The sequence below is a fragment of the Tursiops truncatus genome, chromosome 10, assembly GCF_011762595.2.
Source record: "Tursiops truncatus isolate mTurTru1 chromosome 10, mTurTru1.mat.Y, whole genome shotgun sequence".
Classification (NCBI taxonomy): Eukaryota; Metazoa; Chordata; class Mammalia; order Artiodactyla; family Delphinidae; genus Tursiops; species Tursiops truncatus.
Genome location: NC_047043.1, coordinates 88,070,183 through 88,087,937, shown reverse-complemented (window position 1 = coordinate 88,087,937; position 17,755 = coordinate 88,070,183). Strand labels below are relative to the sequence as shown.

The window sequence follows — 17,755 nt, the reverse complement described above, 5'->3', positions numbered from 1 at the left end:
TGTCAAGTTTCTGGGTGGGCGGGGCAGGGGGGTTGCGCAGGGTCCAGTGTGTCCCGAAGCTTGTGTTGGCCTGCTCGTGGGCAGGGCCCCAGTCCAGCTGGTCTCAGGACAGTATCTGGCCTGCTGTGAGCCCGAGTCAGGACTGTGGTTTTCCTGAACGTGATGTCTGCCCCCTGGTGGTTGAGCCTGATCCAGAGGCTAGAGTAGGCTCCCTGGAAGGCAGTGACAGGGCCTAGGGGATTCTGGGACTGTTGCCTGCCCATTGGTGGGTAGAGCTGGGTCCTGGGCCCTCTGGTGGGCAGGGCTGTGTCTAGAGGAGGCTGTGTGCACAGGAGGACTTAAGGCAGCCTGTCTGCTGATGGGTGGGGCTGTGTCCCCATCCAGTTAGTTGCTTGGCGTGAGGCGTCCCAGCACTGGCACCTGCAGGCTGTTGGGTGGGGCCAGGTCTCGGTGCTAAGGAGGTAGAGGGAGGAATCCATAGCACCTGCACCAAGTAAAAGGAAATTCCAAGAACGTCTGCTGCCGGGGTCCACATCTGCAAGAGGAGCCCTGGCACCGACCCCTGTTCCTTCAGGAAATTCTAAGACCAGCAGGTAGGTCTAGCCAAGCCTCCTATCAAATTACTCCTTTTGCCCTGGGCTCCGGAGGGTGTGAAATTTTGTGTGTGCCCTTTAAGAGTGAAGTCTATTTCTCCCATCCTTTGGGACTCACAAAATTAAGTCCAGCTGTCCTTCAGAGCTGAATGCTCTGGGGGCTTGTCTTCTGGTTCAGGACCCCCAGGCGGGGGAGTCCGGCGTGTGGCTCAGACCTCTCACTCCTGTAGGAGAATGTCTACAATGTAATTACTCTCAGTTTGTGGGTTGCCTACTCGGGGATATGGGACTTGACTATATCACGAGTCCGCGCATCCTACATGTTTTGTTGTGGTTTCTTATTTATAACTTTAGTTGTAGAAGATCTCTTCTGTTAGGTTCTGGTCTTTTCCATCAGTGGTTATTCTGCAAACAGTTGTGATTTGGGTGTGCCTGTGAAAGGAGGTGAACACACTGTCTTTCTACTTGCCATGTTTTTTACATCCAAAACTATGTTTTACTCCACAATTATCTATCCCAAGTGCTGAACTTAGCATACGACCCATAATAGACTCTTTTTTTCTTTAACATGTTTATTGGATATAATTGCTTTACAATGTTGTGTTAGTTTCTGCTGTATCACAAAGTGAATCAGCTATACGTATACCCATATCCCCTCCCTCTCTCATCTACCTCCCCCGCTCCCCTCACACCCCTCTAGGTGATCACAAAACACTGAGCTGATCTCCCCTTGTGATACAGCTGCTTCCCACTAGCTATCTATTTTACATTTGGTAGTGTATATATGTCAATGCTACTCTCTCACTTCGTCCCAGCTTACCCTTCCCCCTCCCCGTGTCCTCAGGTCCATTCTCTAGTTCTGCATCGTTATTCCTGTACTGCCCCTAGATTCATAAGAACATTTTTTCTATTTTTTTTTTAGATTCCATATATACGTGTTAGCATATGGTATTTGTTCTCTTTCTGACTTACTTCACTCTGTATGACAGACTCTAGGTCCATCTACTTCACTACAAATAACTCAATTTCGTTTGCTTTTATGGCTGAATAATATTCCATTGTATATATGTGCCATATCTTCTTTATCCATTCATCTGTCGATGGACACTTAGGGTGTTCCCATGTCCTGACTATTATAAATAGAGCTGCAATGAACATTGTGATACATGACTCTTTTTGCATTATGGTTTTCTCAGGGTATATGCCCAGTAGTGGGAATGCTGGGTCGTATAGTAGTTCTATTTTTAGTTTTTTAAGGAATGTCCATATTGTTTTCCATAGTGGCTGTATCAGTTTACATTCCCACCAACAGTGCAAGAGTGTTCCCTTTTCTCCACACCCTCTCAAGCATTTATTGTTTGTACATTTTTTGATGATGGCCATTCTGACTGGTGTGAAGTGATACCTCATTGTAGTTTTGATTTTCATTTCTCTAATGATTAGCAATGTTGAGCATCCTTTCGTGTGTTTGTTGGCAATCTGTATATCTTTGTTGAAGAAATGTCTATTTAGATCTTCTGCCCATTTTTGGATTGGGTTGTTTGTTTTTTTGATATTCAGCTGCATGAGCTGCTTGTATATTTTGGAGATAAATCCTTGGTCAGTTACTTCATTTGCAAATATTTTCTCCCATTCTGCAGGTTGTCTTTTCGTCTTCTTTCTTTAATCCATTTTGAGGTCTTTAATCCATTTTGAGGATATTTTTGTGTACAGTGCTAGGGAGTGTTTTAATTTCATTCTTTTACATATAGCTGCCCAGTTTTCCCAGCACCACTTATTGAAGAGGGTATCTTTTCTCCATTTTATATTCTTGCCTCCTTTGTTAAAGATAAGGTGACCATATGTGCATGGGTCTATCTCTGGGCTTTTTGTCCTGTTCCATTGATCTATATTTCTGTTTTTGTGCCAGTGCCAGACTGTCTTGATTACTGTAGGTTTGTAGTATAGTCTGAAGTCAGGGAGCCTGTTTCCTCCAGCTCCATTTTTCTTTCTCAAGACTGCTTTGACAGAAGATATACAGATTGCCAACAAACTCATGAGAGAATGCTCAACATCATTAATCATTAGAGAAATGCAAATCAAAACTACAATGAGATATCATCTCACACCAGTCAGAATGGCTATCATCAAAAAATCTACAAACAATAAATGCTGCAGAGGGTGTGGAGAAAAAGGAACCCTCTTGCACTGTTGGTGGGAATGTAAACTGATACAGCCACTATGGAGAACAGTATGGAGGTTCCTTAAAAAACTAAAAACAGAACTACCATACGACCCCGCAATCCCACTCCTGGGCATATACCCTGAGAAAACCATAATTCAAAAAGAGTCATGTAACACAATGTTCATTGCAGCTCTATTTACAATAGTCAAGACATGGAAACAACCTAAGTGTCCATCAACAGATGAATGGATAAAGAAGATGTGGCACATATATATTATGGAATATTATTCAGCCATTAGAACAAAGGAAATTGAGTTATATGTAGTAAAGTAGATAGACCTAGAGTCTGTCATACAGAGTGAAGTAAGTCAGAAAGAGAAAAACAAATACCATATGCTAACACGTATATATGGAATCTAAAAAAAAAAATAGAAAAAATGTTCTTATGAATCTAGGGGCAGGACAGGAATAACGATGCAGAACTAGAGAATGGACCTGAGGACACGGGGAGAGGAAGGGTAAGCTGGGACAAAGTGAGAGAGTAGCATTGACATATATACACTACCAAATGTAAAATAGATAGCTAGTGGGAAGCAGCTGCACAGCGCAGGGAGATCAGCTCGGTGCTTTGTGACCCACTAGAGGAGTGGGATAGGGAGTGTGGGAGGGAGGGAGACGCAAGAGGGAAGAGATATCGCATATATGTATATGTATAGCTGATTCACTTTGTTATAATGCAGAAACTAACACACCATTATAATCCAATTATACTCCAATAAAGGTGGTAAAAAAATAAATGAAAAATTTTTAAAAGTAAATAAATTACTTAATTAAAAAGAGAAACAGTTTGCTTTGGCTATTGGGGGTCTTTTGTGTTTCCATACAAATTGTGAAACTTTCTGTTCTAGTTCTGTGAAAAATGCCTGTGGTACTTTGATAGGGATTGCATGGAATCTGTAGATTGCTTTGGGTAGTAGAGTCATTATCACAATCTTGATTCTTCCAATTCAAGAACATGGTATATCTCTCCATCTGTTTGTATCATCTTTAATTTCTTTCATCAGTGTCTTATAGTTTTCTGAATATAGGTCTTTTGTCTCCTTAGGTAGGTTTATTCCTAGGCATTTTATTCTTTTTGTTGCAGTGGTAAATGGGAGTGTTTTCTTAACTTCACCTCCAGATGTTTCATCTTTAGTGTGTAGGAATGCAAGAGATTTCTGTGCATTAGTTTTGTATCCTGCTACTTTACCAAATTTATTGATTAGCTCTAGTAGTTTTCTGGTAGCATATTTAGGATTCTCTATGTATAGTATCATGTCATCTGCAAACAGTGACAGTTGTACTTCTTTTCCAATTTGGATTCCTTTTATTTTTTTTCTTCTCTGATTGCCATGGGTAAAACTTCCAAAACTGTGTTGAATAATAGTGGTAAGATTGGACATCCTTGTCTTGTTCCTGATCTTATAGAAAATGGTTTCAGTGTTTCACCATTAAGAATGATGTTGGCTGTGGGTTTGTCATATATGGCCTTTATTATGTTGAGGTAAGTTCCCTCTATGCCTGCTTTCTGGAGATTTTTTTTTATCATAAATGGGTGTTGAATTTTGTCAAAAGCTTTTTCTGCATCTATGGAGATGATCGTATGGTTTTTCTCCTTCAGTTTGTTAATATGGTGTATCACATTGATTTGCTTATATTGAAGAATCCTTGCATTCCTGGGATAAACCCCACGTGATCATGGTGTAGGATCCTTTTAATGTGCTGTTGAATTCTGTTTGCTAGCATTTTGTTGAGGATTTTTGCATCTATGTTCATCAGTGATATTGGCCTGTACTTTTCTTTTTTTGTGACATGTTTGTCTGGTTTTGGTATCAGAGTGATGGTGGCCTCACAGAATGAGTTTGGGAGTGTTCCTCTCTCTGGTATATTTCGGAAGAGTTTGTGAAGGATAGGTGTTAGCTCTTCTCTGAAAGTTTGATAGAACTTGCCTGTGAAGCCATCTGGTCCTGAGCTTTTGTTTGTTGGAAGATTTTTAATCACAGTTTCTCAGTGCTTGTGATTGGTCTCTTTATATTTTCTATTTCTTCCTGGTTCAGTCTCAGAGGTTGTGCTTTTCTAAGAATTTGTCCATTTCTTCCAGGTTGTCTATTTTATTGGCATAGAGTTACTTGTAGTAATCCGTCATGATTCTTTTATTTCTGTAGTGTCAGTTGTGACTTCTCCTTTTTCATTTCTAATTCTGTTGATTTGAGTATTCTCCCTTTTTTTCTTGATGAGTCTGGCTAGTGTTTTATCAATTTTGTTTATCTTCTGAAAGAACCAACTTTTTGTTTTATTGATCTTTGCTATTGTTTGCTTCATTTCTTTTTCATTTATTTCTGATCTGATCTTTATGATTTCTTTCCTTCTGCTAACTTTGGTGTTCTTTTGTTCTTCTTTCTCTAATTGCTTTAGGTGTAAGGTTAGGTAGTTTATTTGAGATATTTCTTGTTTCTGGAGGTAGGATTGTATTGCTATAAACTTCCCTCTTAGAACTGCTTTTGCTGCATCCCATAGATTTTGGGTCGTTGTGTTTTTATTGTCATTTGTTTCTAGGTATTTTTTTCTTTCCTCCTTGATTTCTTCAGTGATCTCTTGGTTATTTAGTAGTGTACTGTTTAGCCGCCACGTGTTCTTATTTTTACAGTTTTTTTTCCTGTAACTGATATCTAGTCACATAGCATTGTGGTCAGAAAAGATACTTGATACGATTTCAATTGTCTTAAATTTACCAAGGCTTGATTTGTGACCCAAGTTGTGACCTATCCTGGAGAATATTCCTTGAGCACTTGAGAAGAAAATGTATTCTGTTGTTTTTGGATGGAATGGCCTGTAAATATCAATTAAGTCCATCTTGTTTAATGTATAATTAAAGCTTGTGTTTCCTTATTTATTTTCCTTTTGGATGATCTGTCCATTGGTGAAAGTGGGGTGTTAAAGTCCCCTACTATGATTGTGTTACTGTTGATTTCCCCTTTTATGGTTTTAGCATTTGCCTTATGTATTGAGGTGCTCCTATGTTGGGTGCAAGAATATTTACAATTGTTGTTATCTTCTTCTTGGATTGATCCCTTGGTCATTATGTATATTGTCCTTCTTTGTCTCTTGTAATAGTCTTTATTTTAAAGTCTATGTTGTCTGATATGAGAATTGCTACTCCAGCTTTCGTTTGATTTGCATTTGCATGGAATATGTTTTTCCATCCCCTCACTTTCAGTTTGTATGTGTCCCTTGGTCTGAAGTGGGTCTCCGGTAGAGAGCATATATATGGGTCTTGTTTTTGTATCCATTCAGCCATTCTATGTCTTTTGGTTGGAGCATTTAATCCATTTACATTTAAGGTAATTATCAATATGTATGTTCCTATTACCATTTTCTTAAAGGTTTTGTATTTGTTTTTGTGGGTCTTTTTCTACTCTTGGGTTTCCCACTTACAGAAGGTTCTTTAGCATTTGTTGTAAAACTGGTTTGGTGGTGCTGAATTCTCTTAGCTTTTACTTGTCTGTAAAGCATTTAATTTCTCCGTCAAATGTGAATGAGCTCCTTGCTGATAGAGTAGTCTCGGTTGTAAGTTCTTCCCTTTCATCACTTTAAATATATCGTGCCACTCCCTCTGGCTTGTAGAGTTTCTGCTGAGAAATCAGCTGATAACCTTATGGGAGTTCCTTTGTATGTTATTTGTTATTTTTCCCTTTAAGAAATGAGTTTAAGTCATTTCTGCCTTGAGTCACGTGTACTGTATCCAGATGGTGTGAACACCACAGTGCTCTCTCAGGGCTGCCTCCTTGAAGTAGCTCCCACTGTGGAAACTCCCATAATTGACTCAATAAATATTTTTTTTTAATGAATGAAAGAACGGGCTACTCTTTAGAGATTGCCTGATAGACCTTTGATGGCTGATTAATTATTTATGTCGTGTGTCTCTTGGACTGCTCAAGGTGATTCTGATGCAGGGTACTTGAAGATGGTACTTGCTGAAACAGTGAGATAAGGATAGGGAAGAAAGATAGAAAGAGGGGAAAATCCCTTTTGTGACTTCTTTGGTCATTTCACTTTATCCTAGGGTTTCTGCTTGAGTTTCGATAGAAACACATGATGCCAGTAAACATCAGCAACATGTGTTTTGCATCTTGGCTGTTATTGCTTAGTAATGAATGTGAGACACCTCCCACAAATCCACAGGGTGTCTTTGCCAGAAAAGAACAGACGACCACCTGCAGCTTTTCATCTACCATCATCCGCTTCCACGCCTGTTTAATACAGCATCAGTTCTCACGTCAGATCAAGAATGAATCTGTGTTCGACTTCATGTGCCTGTATTTAAGGGACACATTTTTATATTTGAGGGTGAAGTTTTAATTTTCTTAAACTTACCAAATTAATGGTTGGCTATCATAAAATATCTATACTTTTCTTACTGAATTATAATCTTTTCTTCCTCACATCGTTGCTCATTTCCTTTTCTTCCTTTTCTTCTCTCCTGTCACCCCGGCCCCCTCCTCAGCTCTCTTTTTGCTTCCCTTCTTTCTTTCCTTCCTCTCTTGTCCTCTAGTGAAACTGTGGACATGTGAGTGTATGGATGACAGCAGGCACCAGCATCTTCCATGTTATACCCAGGGTTCTGAGCACAGCATGCCTTTGGCCCAGGCAGGTGGAGGAGCTGAGAGAAGCAGGCTAGCCATCTGGAGATGAACATATGGGTGGTGTGGCATACATTCTCACACTTGGCGGCTGGGAAGATCGGAAATAGAAAGTGGAGGTTTGACTCCTCTTAATCAAATAAACAACAAAAAAGGAATTTGAAAGGGGTACCAATGTGGAAGGATCCTAATTTTAAAAGGAAGCATGGGTTTCCTAAATTTTCAATTAAGGCAGAATTTTTAAGCTTTAGAGATATTTCCACTTTTATATAACTAATGAATGACTTTCTTCTTTTTAATCTTATCATCATTATTTTAATAGCTACTATATTAGCAGCATAATCAAATACTAGTTGTTTAGTACAGTAGTTCCATAAATTGTAAGATTAAAAGAATCACTTAGGGAATTTTTATTCCTTCCTGCTGATAGCCAGATTCCAACTCAGACAAACTGAAACAGAATCTTCGACAGTGAGTACAGAAGAGGTACAAAATAGGGTGAAAAATGGAGTAGTTTTTTTTTTTTTTTTTTTTTTTTTTTTTGTGGTACGCAGGCCTTTCACTGCTGTGGCCTCTCCTGCCATGGAGCACAGGTTCTGGATGCGCAGGCCCAGCGGCCATGGCCCACGGGCCCTGCCGCTCGGCGGCACGTGGGATCCTCCTGGACCGGGGCACAAACCCGCGCTCCCCGCATCGGCAGGCGGACTCCGAACCACTGCACCACCAGGGAAACCCTGGAGTAGGTTTTTTTTTAAAAAAAAAAAACCCTCCCTAGATTTAGTCTAACCATTAACCAAATTTGGTATATTTATAAAAAATTCTGGGGCTTCCCTGGTGGCGCAGTGGTTGAGAGTCCCCCTGCCAATGCAGGGGACGCGGGTTCGTGCCCCGGTCCAGGAGGATCCCACGTGCCGCGGAGCGGCTGGGCCCGTGGGCCATGGCCGCTGGGACTGCGAGTCCGGAGCCTGTGCTCTGCAACGGGAGAGGCCACGGCAGTGAGAGGCCCGCGTTCCGCAAAAGAAAAAAAAAAAAAAAAAAAAAATTCTGGCGTTGGACTCAGGAGTGCTGTTTTACTTCTAACTTTGATCTTTGCCAGAGATTTAGGCAAATAACTTTGGTTTCTTGGGACTCCATTTCCTCACCTCAAAAACAAAAAGATCAAAATAAAAGACCTCTATATTCAGATATTCTGTGATGAGATTTATAATTCTATTTTTACTATAGTTGAAATCGAGTCAAATGGATAAAATAGAAGTGTTGTATTATACACTAAAACATATTGAGAATTATGTCAAATAATGTAATAAGTTGCCTGGTAAAACAGATTAGAGTAGTGGTCTTATAATTATTAGCAATGTTTCCATGATGGCTATTTTATTAGCTAATCTACTCTCTACAAAATTGAATGAACAGGGGAGTTAAGTGATATGTATAGAGAAAAATAAATTTTTTTACTTAGAGTATTGGGTTTATTTCTGGTCACATCATTTTCAGAGTTTTTTGTATTTACCTAGAGAATGAAATCCCTGTTCAAGGAGGAGTGATTAGGGTTTTCTGGGGTCAGAAAACATTTAACGTAAAGGTTGATTGAATAAATGAAGGTCATTATTCTTGAAATGAGGACCTCCAAGTCAGAGTAAGGAGCATGATGCTTTTCCTCAAATATCCAAAGAAACATTAGGTAGAAATTCAGTTACAATTCTTTTATGTAGACTAAAGGAAGTCTACTCATTTCTTCTGTAAATATTTACTGAGTAGATGTTATATGTCAGACCATAATTTAGATGCCATAGATCAGATATTGAGCATAAAGAAATATAGCACCCACCTTTATAGAAATTTTTGGCCAGAACCTAATAAATCCTAGAAATAAATGTATGATAAGTTCTTTGTAGGAGAGAAATTAATCTAGTTAGAGAGGTCAGAAATTGTTTCCTGGGGAAGAAACCATTGAACTGGAATCTGGAATATGAATCAATAAGAAGGAATTAACTTAGCAAAATAATCATTTAGTGCATGTGTATATGTGTGTGTTCTTGAAAGTATGGCTGAATGGAAGAGTGTTGTTTAGGTAGAAGGAACAGCATATGCTAAGGTCTTATAATAGGAGGGACATGGTCTAATTGAGAAACCAAACAGGTGGGAGAGTGTGGGGTGAGTTGAGCCTGTATAAAGAAGCTAAAACATTTAGGATTTCATAGGTCATATGAAATGTGATCAGAATCCACTGAAGTGTTTCATGGGGTGAAGCATGTGACATCATTACATATTTATTTAGATAAGTGCAGCATGAGAATAATTGAAAGAGTTGGAAAAGTGTTGTGGATTAATCAGTTAGAGAGCTTCCACCTCCAGACAAGAAATAGTGAACACTTAGTCTTAAGAAGTGGTAATGGCCACGGAGATGAAGTGAAGTGAGTATATATATATAGGAATTTAAGAATAAAGAGCAACAGAATTTTTTGTTGAACTTTACAGTGAGAGAGAGAAAAGGAAGGGTGTCAAGGATGATTCTGGGGTTTCTGGCTTGTATTGTACAAGCTATGGATAGTGGTGGTTTCCTTGTTCCCTGGCAAGATTACTCTGGAGGAGACCAGGTTTGAAGGCTTGTGTATAGATATTATAGGTTGAATCGAGGCTTGCTGAGCTCATGTGTCATGTTCAAAATTTTTATATCACCAAGTCCTTACACACATACAAAGACTGGGAGAGAAAGGGCAAATGAAGAAAGACCTTTGCAAAAGCAACTTGGCTCTACTTGGTCCTGATCTTGTTTTAAACCAATGCTGAGACAAGCATAAAAGGAGACCTCAGCAAATATTCAGCAAGAATCCAGTGTGACATTACCCAGAGGTCTGCATTCAAGGTTGAAAGTGGTACTCGAAAAAATTTGCTTGTCTGTGGCTTCCTTGCTTGGCCCTAAGCCTCAGTGTCTGCTGGTAATTCAAGCTGTTAATAAAAAGAGTGCAACATTTTCCCCCATATCAACAATGAACTATATAAATAAAACACCATGTGAAGAAATACATAAGGCAAAACAAGTAAAGAAATAGCTGAGAAAGGAGAAAACAAAGTCAGTAAAAGCTATCAATCAGGAATGTTTTAAGAATGTAAACATTCAATATTGAAAAGAAAACAGAAACATATTTGTAGATGTTGTTTAGTATTTGGACAGCCTTCATTAGAATGCTCAGCACAATAAATTTTTTTAGAAAAAACCTTCCTGCATAAATATAGTGTGCCTATGATTTAAACAATTCTCTCTTTGTTATCTGAACTACTAAATAAAATAGCTCCAAATTCCCATTGACTGCCAGGACCTCTCCAAGTTATTTTATCTAAAATAGAAATTGTAGGACACTGTGAAGTTTTACTGTTGATACACAATTCTACCATATCTTCAAGTTTTTAAAATTTTGGTATTGGGCAGTACACTATGCTGTGGGAAAATTATAGCATGTCCTTCTCAAATATCTTGGGTTTATGACAGAAAGACATCACTAAGAAATCAGTCATTCTCCAGGTTGAATCTTTTCCACTTTTGCCTCAGAAATAGTCAGCAACTTCAAGCTTTTAAAATGATGATTTCTTTGGTGGCCTATGGGCTGTTAAATCATGTGAATAATTAATTGATGTAATTAAACACATAAAGCACCACTTGCAAAATTTTGTACTGTGAAAATTAGCTAGGGTTTTACAGTAAATAGGCAATTCATGCCAAAGAATAGAGAAGTAAAGAATACATATTGAAAAAAATTTAAAAAGAATACATATTGAGATTCTGTTTTTTGTGTGATATTACCACAACCAGAGGAAAACTTTTTTTTCTTTGGCCGCGCGTGTGGCTTGTGGGATCTTAGTTCCCAGACCAGGGATCAAACCCTCACCCCCTGCCTTGGATGCGCAGAGTCCTAACCACTGGGCTGCCAGGAAAGTCCCCCATTTTTAAAAAAAAAAAAACTCCTAATTTTATTTTCTTTTATTGATTTGTTTATTTTTGGCTGTGCTGTGCGGCGTGTGGGATCTTAGTTCCCCAATCAAGGATCGAACCCGTGCCCCCTGCATTCGAAGTGCGGAGTCTTAACCGCTGGATCATCAGGGAAGTCCCTGGAAAATTTTTTAATTGTCCCTTTTGGTGGACAAAATAACATAAACATTTATAATACTAATTAATCAGTTGGTATACTTAATACTGAATCAAAAGATTAAGTCCAGTTTTCTGACATACCTTCAGTTGAGAAGGAAGACTTACTACAATGGATTGCAGAGGGAAAAGGTTTTTTTTTAAGAAAAAGGGAAGAGTCATGCTAAGGCCCCTGGCTTCAAGCAAGCTTCTTTTAGATCCCTGCACCCCAAGAGATAAGCTACTCGTTCCCTCAACCAAATCTTCCCTTTCTCCTTCACAACCCCTCAACCACTGCCCCACCATCAAAAGTACCTCAGCCCTGCCATGTTTCCACCGCTTTCTTTCCTCTTATCCTTCATTCTTAAGAGTAGCCATCCTGGTTGATATTAAATTATGCACTTTTTATTTCTTAAACATCCCTTTCCTTCATTAGAAATAAATCTTGTCATGTTTCTGATTATGTTCCTGTTTCTATGAAAAATGACTAGCAGTTTGTAGGGCTCAAACAATATTTTTTGAAAAAATAAGCACTTACGTGCCAGGCACAATCCAAGGTGCTTTATATGTATTTTTCTTATAATTCTTCAATAGGTTTAGCTTATAATAAACACTCAATAAAACTAATTTTGTTAAAATAAAACAAAATATGCTTCCAGTGTAAGGGTGTGCTTGAATTCCAGTTAAATCCACCCAACTCTACTGGTTGAAATATTTCCAAGGACTGATTTATCAATAAATGGCTATTCGGCCAAATTTACTACATTTCCTGCTAAATCTGATCAAACATACTGTTAGTAATAGCAAATATATTTTAAAAGCAAATATATTTCATTTATGGAAGTATCCTTGATTTCTGAAATTCAGTAGGTATGTAATAAATGTCTGTTTAATGAGTGAAATAGTAGCTATATTAGTTTATGTTTGCAGCTACAGTTATAGTTAACTAGGTCCTATGAGAAATATAATACCAAATTGCATTTGTGCCTACTGCCTATGTCTGGGATCAGAGCTCTGCATAGACACTTATATATGGACGCAAATATTCATTAAATATGTTAGTGAAAATACAGTTCAGAGAAAATAGAAGGGATGCAAATAAGTAAATTCTGTGAATGACAACCATCTATAGTAGGTGCTATTGACTAAATTGTGCCCCCCCCATTCAAATGTTAAATCCTGAACTTCCAAACGGATTGTGTTTGGAGATAGGGCTTGTAGGAAGTAATTAAGATTAAATGAGATAGTAAGAGTAGGTGTGTAATCCCATAGGATTTTTGACCTTATAAGAAGAAGAGAGAGCCATCTCTTCCTCTCTTTCCACACATCAACCCACGAAAGACCACGTGAGAACCCAGCAAGAAGGTGGTTGTCTGCAAGCCAGCAAGAGATGTCTCTCCAGGAACCAAAACAATGGACAGACTCCATAACTGTGAGAAAGAAATGTCTGTTGTTTAAGGCCCCCAGTCTATGATATTTTGTTATGTCAGCCTACACGACTAGTATGTTTGGTACTCTTAATTGTCTCCGTTATACTGATGAGGAAATCGAGGCACAGAGATGTTAGGTGTTCTGCCTGAGGTCATACAACTAGGAGGTAAAAGGGCCAGGATCTGAATTTAGCATATATGATTCCAGAGCCCATCCTATTAATCATTTACAGAGCTTCTAGGCATCAAATAAGTAAAAGGGTGCAGATACAAAGAAAACATGCCATGTGGAGAAATCAAAGAGAAATGAACATGAGCCTGGAGAGGCAAGTAAATTCCAAACCAGGCAAGGGCTTTTTAAAAAATGTCCTATTTTCCTCAGGGCAAAAGCAAGTCATTGAAAGGGTTTAAGCAAGGGGGACAGACGATGGGATGATGGATGAGATGTGGATTCTGAAGAGGCCACTCCAGCTATAGCCTATTTGTTAAAAATATTGAAAAGACTTGATCTCAAGAGTGAAATAAAAATGGTCATTTGGAATCTACTTGGAATCCTTATCTTTTCCACAAGTCAGCTTACTGCCTGATATATCACTATAAAGGCAGAACTGTGTTAGTAAGGCAAAGAGGTTTAACTTCTCCAAAGAGGTTAGAAATGTGAGGTTTGCCTGCTTAAGCATCTCAGTTGTGGTAAACAGTGCATTATTTTCCCATTGCTATCATAACAAATTACCACGCAGTTAGCAGCTTAAAACAACTGAAATTTATTATCTTATGGTTTTGTAGGTCTGAAGTCCATGAAAATTGTGGCTAGTCTGGTTCCATTAGTGCTACACAATTGTAGAACAGGGTTGCCATTTCATTGCTGGCTGTCTGATGGGTCATTCATTCTCATCTGCTAGAGCCCATATTTCCAGGTTTTTGGCCCCTTTCAAAGCTGATAATGGTGTCTTCATATCTCTCACATGTTTCTCTTTCTGCCTTATCTCTCCAATGCATCTCTTCTGCCTCAATATTCTGCCTTGATCTTCTGCTTTCAAGGACCCATGTGATTCGAACGGACCCAGATAATCTAAAATAGTCTCCTTAAATTAACATGAGCTGATCAGTAATCTTAATTCTAACTATAAAAGCCCTCCCACAGCGGTAAGTAGATTAATGTTTGTTTAAATAAGCAAAGGATGGGAGTCTTGGGGGGAATGTGCCTACCACACGTGGTCTCCATTTTCTATGTACATATCATTTAGAATTAATTATATAGCATGGACGATGTTTTTGAACTATTTTTTGGTTTAGTTTCAGTCTCTATCAATACACACTTTTTCATTCTTCCTGTAGTCATAAAACAAGAGTTAGATAAACATGTATTCTTTTCAAAGAAATCATAATTTCTAATGCTAAGGGTGGATATGTCATGACTTGTGGAGCCAGTATATAGGGAGAGAGACTGAAAGCCTAGAAGTAAATTTCTTAATATGATAAATTAAGGTATTCCACTCATTCCAATTATCTTTCCAGCAACTCATCATTCTTCTGGGATTTCATTTTTCTATTTCAGATATAAATGACATATTTTATTCAGTCAAAGCCACATTAATAATTTCATAGCAAAATATGACAAAAAACAAGTGCACTTGAGATGATAGATGATAGAAATTGGAAGTAGGGACAAATTCTGATTTCACTTATTTTACTCTCTGTGCCAATACCTCCAGCAATGAAGGGAGCAAGGGTATGTCATGGTAAATATCCGCATCCTAAAGCAAGGAATAATTAGTCAATATTGGTATTTTGTATGAGTCTTCATGCTTCATCTAAATCAATCCTTATAAATGCATTAGGTACTTCAGAGATGCCCTTAAGGCAGCTACCAAATAATATCAGTGATTTTGAAGGAGTTAATAAGTACCCCTTAGGAAGGAGCTTATCTGAAGGTAACTAAGGTATTTGAGAAAATGCTCTAAGATATGATAAATATGGCTAAAAACTAAAAGTGACATTTAATTCTACACACAGATAAAAGAATAAATTAAGTATTACTTAATGGATTCCAAATTTATACTACTTTCCCTCCAGTAAAAAAATAATCAGGTAAGATTTAGTGAACAGCGAAATACCTTTCTAATTTCAAAGAGCTTTGAAAAATAAGTGAACATTCCAACAACTAATAGGGAATTAAGTCTATCTTTCCTTAAACAGAAACAGTAAATCTAGGAGCCAGTATGAACAGTTACTTTTCAGTTTGCCCTACAGTGTTCCTGCAGTCCTATGTCTTATGTTCAGTGTGATCAGCATCTCTATGCTTTCTGTAGGGAATCAGAAAAAATGCAGAGGGAATGCTAATTACATGGTCATTATAGAATTTACAACATGTTGATTGATTACTAGGCACTAACATCTATGCAGATGAGGAACTGAAGGCCAGAAGTTATGAAACACAAGAATGAAAATGAGCTCAAGAATCCCACACGAGTCTTCTCAACTCTGACTCTTTAACCAGTAAGTGGAAAGATCATGAAGTTTAGTTTTGTTTTTTATTTTGGAGTTCATGTTAAACGCGCAGTGCAACTAAAAGGGCATCAAATTACTTCTCACATATTGTATGAATACTGTATATAAGTAGAATAAGTATTTAGAAAGCAGTTGGTGGTGGTGTAGGAAGATGTCCTTTTCCTCAGCCAAATTGGAGTTACATCTACGTTGCCTTAGAAAACATCTACAATGTTTTACCATCAACTAACTTCAAAGGGTGTTCTATTTCCAAAGAGACAGGGAGTTTCTGAGTATGCATTACCTATAATTCTTTTAGAAAGTCCAAATGTAGTCACGTTTATCTTGTGTTTATAGAGAATCACTCATCTTTCATAATACAACTACTTAGCACTGAGAAATGCATAGGTAACTGACAGTATATGTCTTCCAATATAAAATAAAGTTTATATTTTGGGCTTAAAATATGTAGGTCAATTTACCAATATTTTGATAAACAGAGTAGATCCAGCTTACGTCAGACTATGTCTGTGAGGTTTCGTGGAAGTTGCTTGCTTCGAGTCTTACTCATGAAGTTGAAATGATACATAAATATATATCCTTACACCATTTAAATGAAACTCAAGCCCAAGAGTATCTAATGAGCAACGTTTGCAGCCTATAAGGAATTTACTAACACCACTGGAGCCAACCACTTTATAATATACTTGGGCCTCAGTTGTGTCAGAGCTCAGAATAAATCAGGGAGCAAACTGCTGTTTATGCCTTCTGCAATCATCAGCCAAGCTCAGGAGAACAGCCATGTTTACTCATACCATTTTTTGAGTTGTTAATGCCCTTACAAAATAGAACTCTGAAAAAATGATACAGAATCTGAATGAGTACAACTTTAAAACAACCATTTTCTAAAAGAGGATCACATTTAAGAAAAAAAACAAAATTTACAATGCATAAGTTCCATGATTTCCAAATTTGTTATCATTGCTTATTAGTGGATTGAATAAAATCATGGCAACATTTCTAATGGGGTTGAATTCTGTGGAAAATCATACAAAGGGGAAGTGAGGTGTATATGTTAGAAGAAAAAGAGAAGAGATATGTTCTCCTACTTTCAGTGTGGAATAATTTACAGACTCCTAAACATTCTTGCCCAAAGTTCTGCGATGTATTCTGTATAAGCTATCAATTAACAGACAGTTTGATGATATATTAAGCATGTACTCTGAAGGAAATTGTTTTGTTTTGAATCCTGGCTCCACCAATTACTAGGACTGTCATCTAAAGCTGTAAATATGGATAATAAAACATTTGTTTGTGGAACTTGCAAGAGGGCAAAATGTCCCACCCCAAAATGTGTCTCTTTGGCCTGAGGATTATTTTAGGCAGGTTGTTTTTAAGGAAAAAATGCTCATGTAGAGCTTTCGTCTCTCCATTCTCACTGCCTAAAAGAATTTGGACGGAGGACCTATTCCACGGAGGGAGCCATCACTGAAGATGACTATAGTATAATATGAACTAGGTGTGATAGACCAGGAGGAACCTAGAAAAGTCTGTTTCTTAAAATTCCTCTTTGTGTGTACCAAATATTTGCTCTTTTTCACCTTCCTGTGAATTCCCTCCCTTCCCTTTTATTTTTTTTTTTCATTTTTGCATGTTTAATTTTCAGGTTAACAGGATGAACACCATGAATGTAATTAAAAATAGGTTATGTTGTTTTCTTCTATTGACCGATGCTAATGTAAATATGGGGCTTTAGCTCACATTAGTTGCCTTCTTTACTGCAGGGCTGAATTGTTCAGATGAATGAAATCATCTTAAGTTGAAATTTTGGGGGGTGAGGAACTTATAAATTTTATGATGGATTAGCCATTTTGCTGTCCTATTTTTTTTTTTAAACATCTTTATTGGAGAATAATTGCTTTACCATGGTGTGATAGTTTCTGCTTTGTAACAAAGTGAATCAGTTATACATATACATATGTACCCATATTCTTCCCTCTTTTGTCTCCCTCCCTCCCACCCTCCCTACCCCACCCCTCTAGGTGGTCAAAAAGCACCGAGCTGATTGCCCTGTGCTATGCGGCTGCTTCCCACTATCTATCTGTTTTACATTTGGTAGTGTATATATGTCCATACCACTCTCTCACTTTGTCCCAGCTTATCCTTCCTCCTCCCCGTATCCTCAGATCCATTCTCTAGTATGTCTGTGTCTTTATTCCCATCTTGCCCCTAGGTTCTTCATGACCTTTCTTTTTGTGTTTTAGATTCCACATATA

At 38.0% G+C, this 17,755-nt stretch overlaps 1 long non-coding RNA gene across 1 annotated transcript in view; it reads left to right on the top strand.

The window, feature by feature from the left end:
* LOC141279658 (uncharacterized) overlaps window positions 1–15,456 on the top strand; it is a 54,404-nt gene extending 38,948 nt beyond the window's left edge. The window contains exon 4 of the long non-coding RNA XR_012334242.1: window positions 15,378–15,456. This is a non-coding gene — a long non-coding RNA (uncharacterized lncRNA). The remainder of the gene's footprint in view (window positions 1–15,377) is intronic.
* Window positions 15,457–17,755: the final 2,299 nt, after the last annotated feature.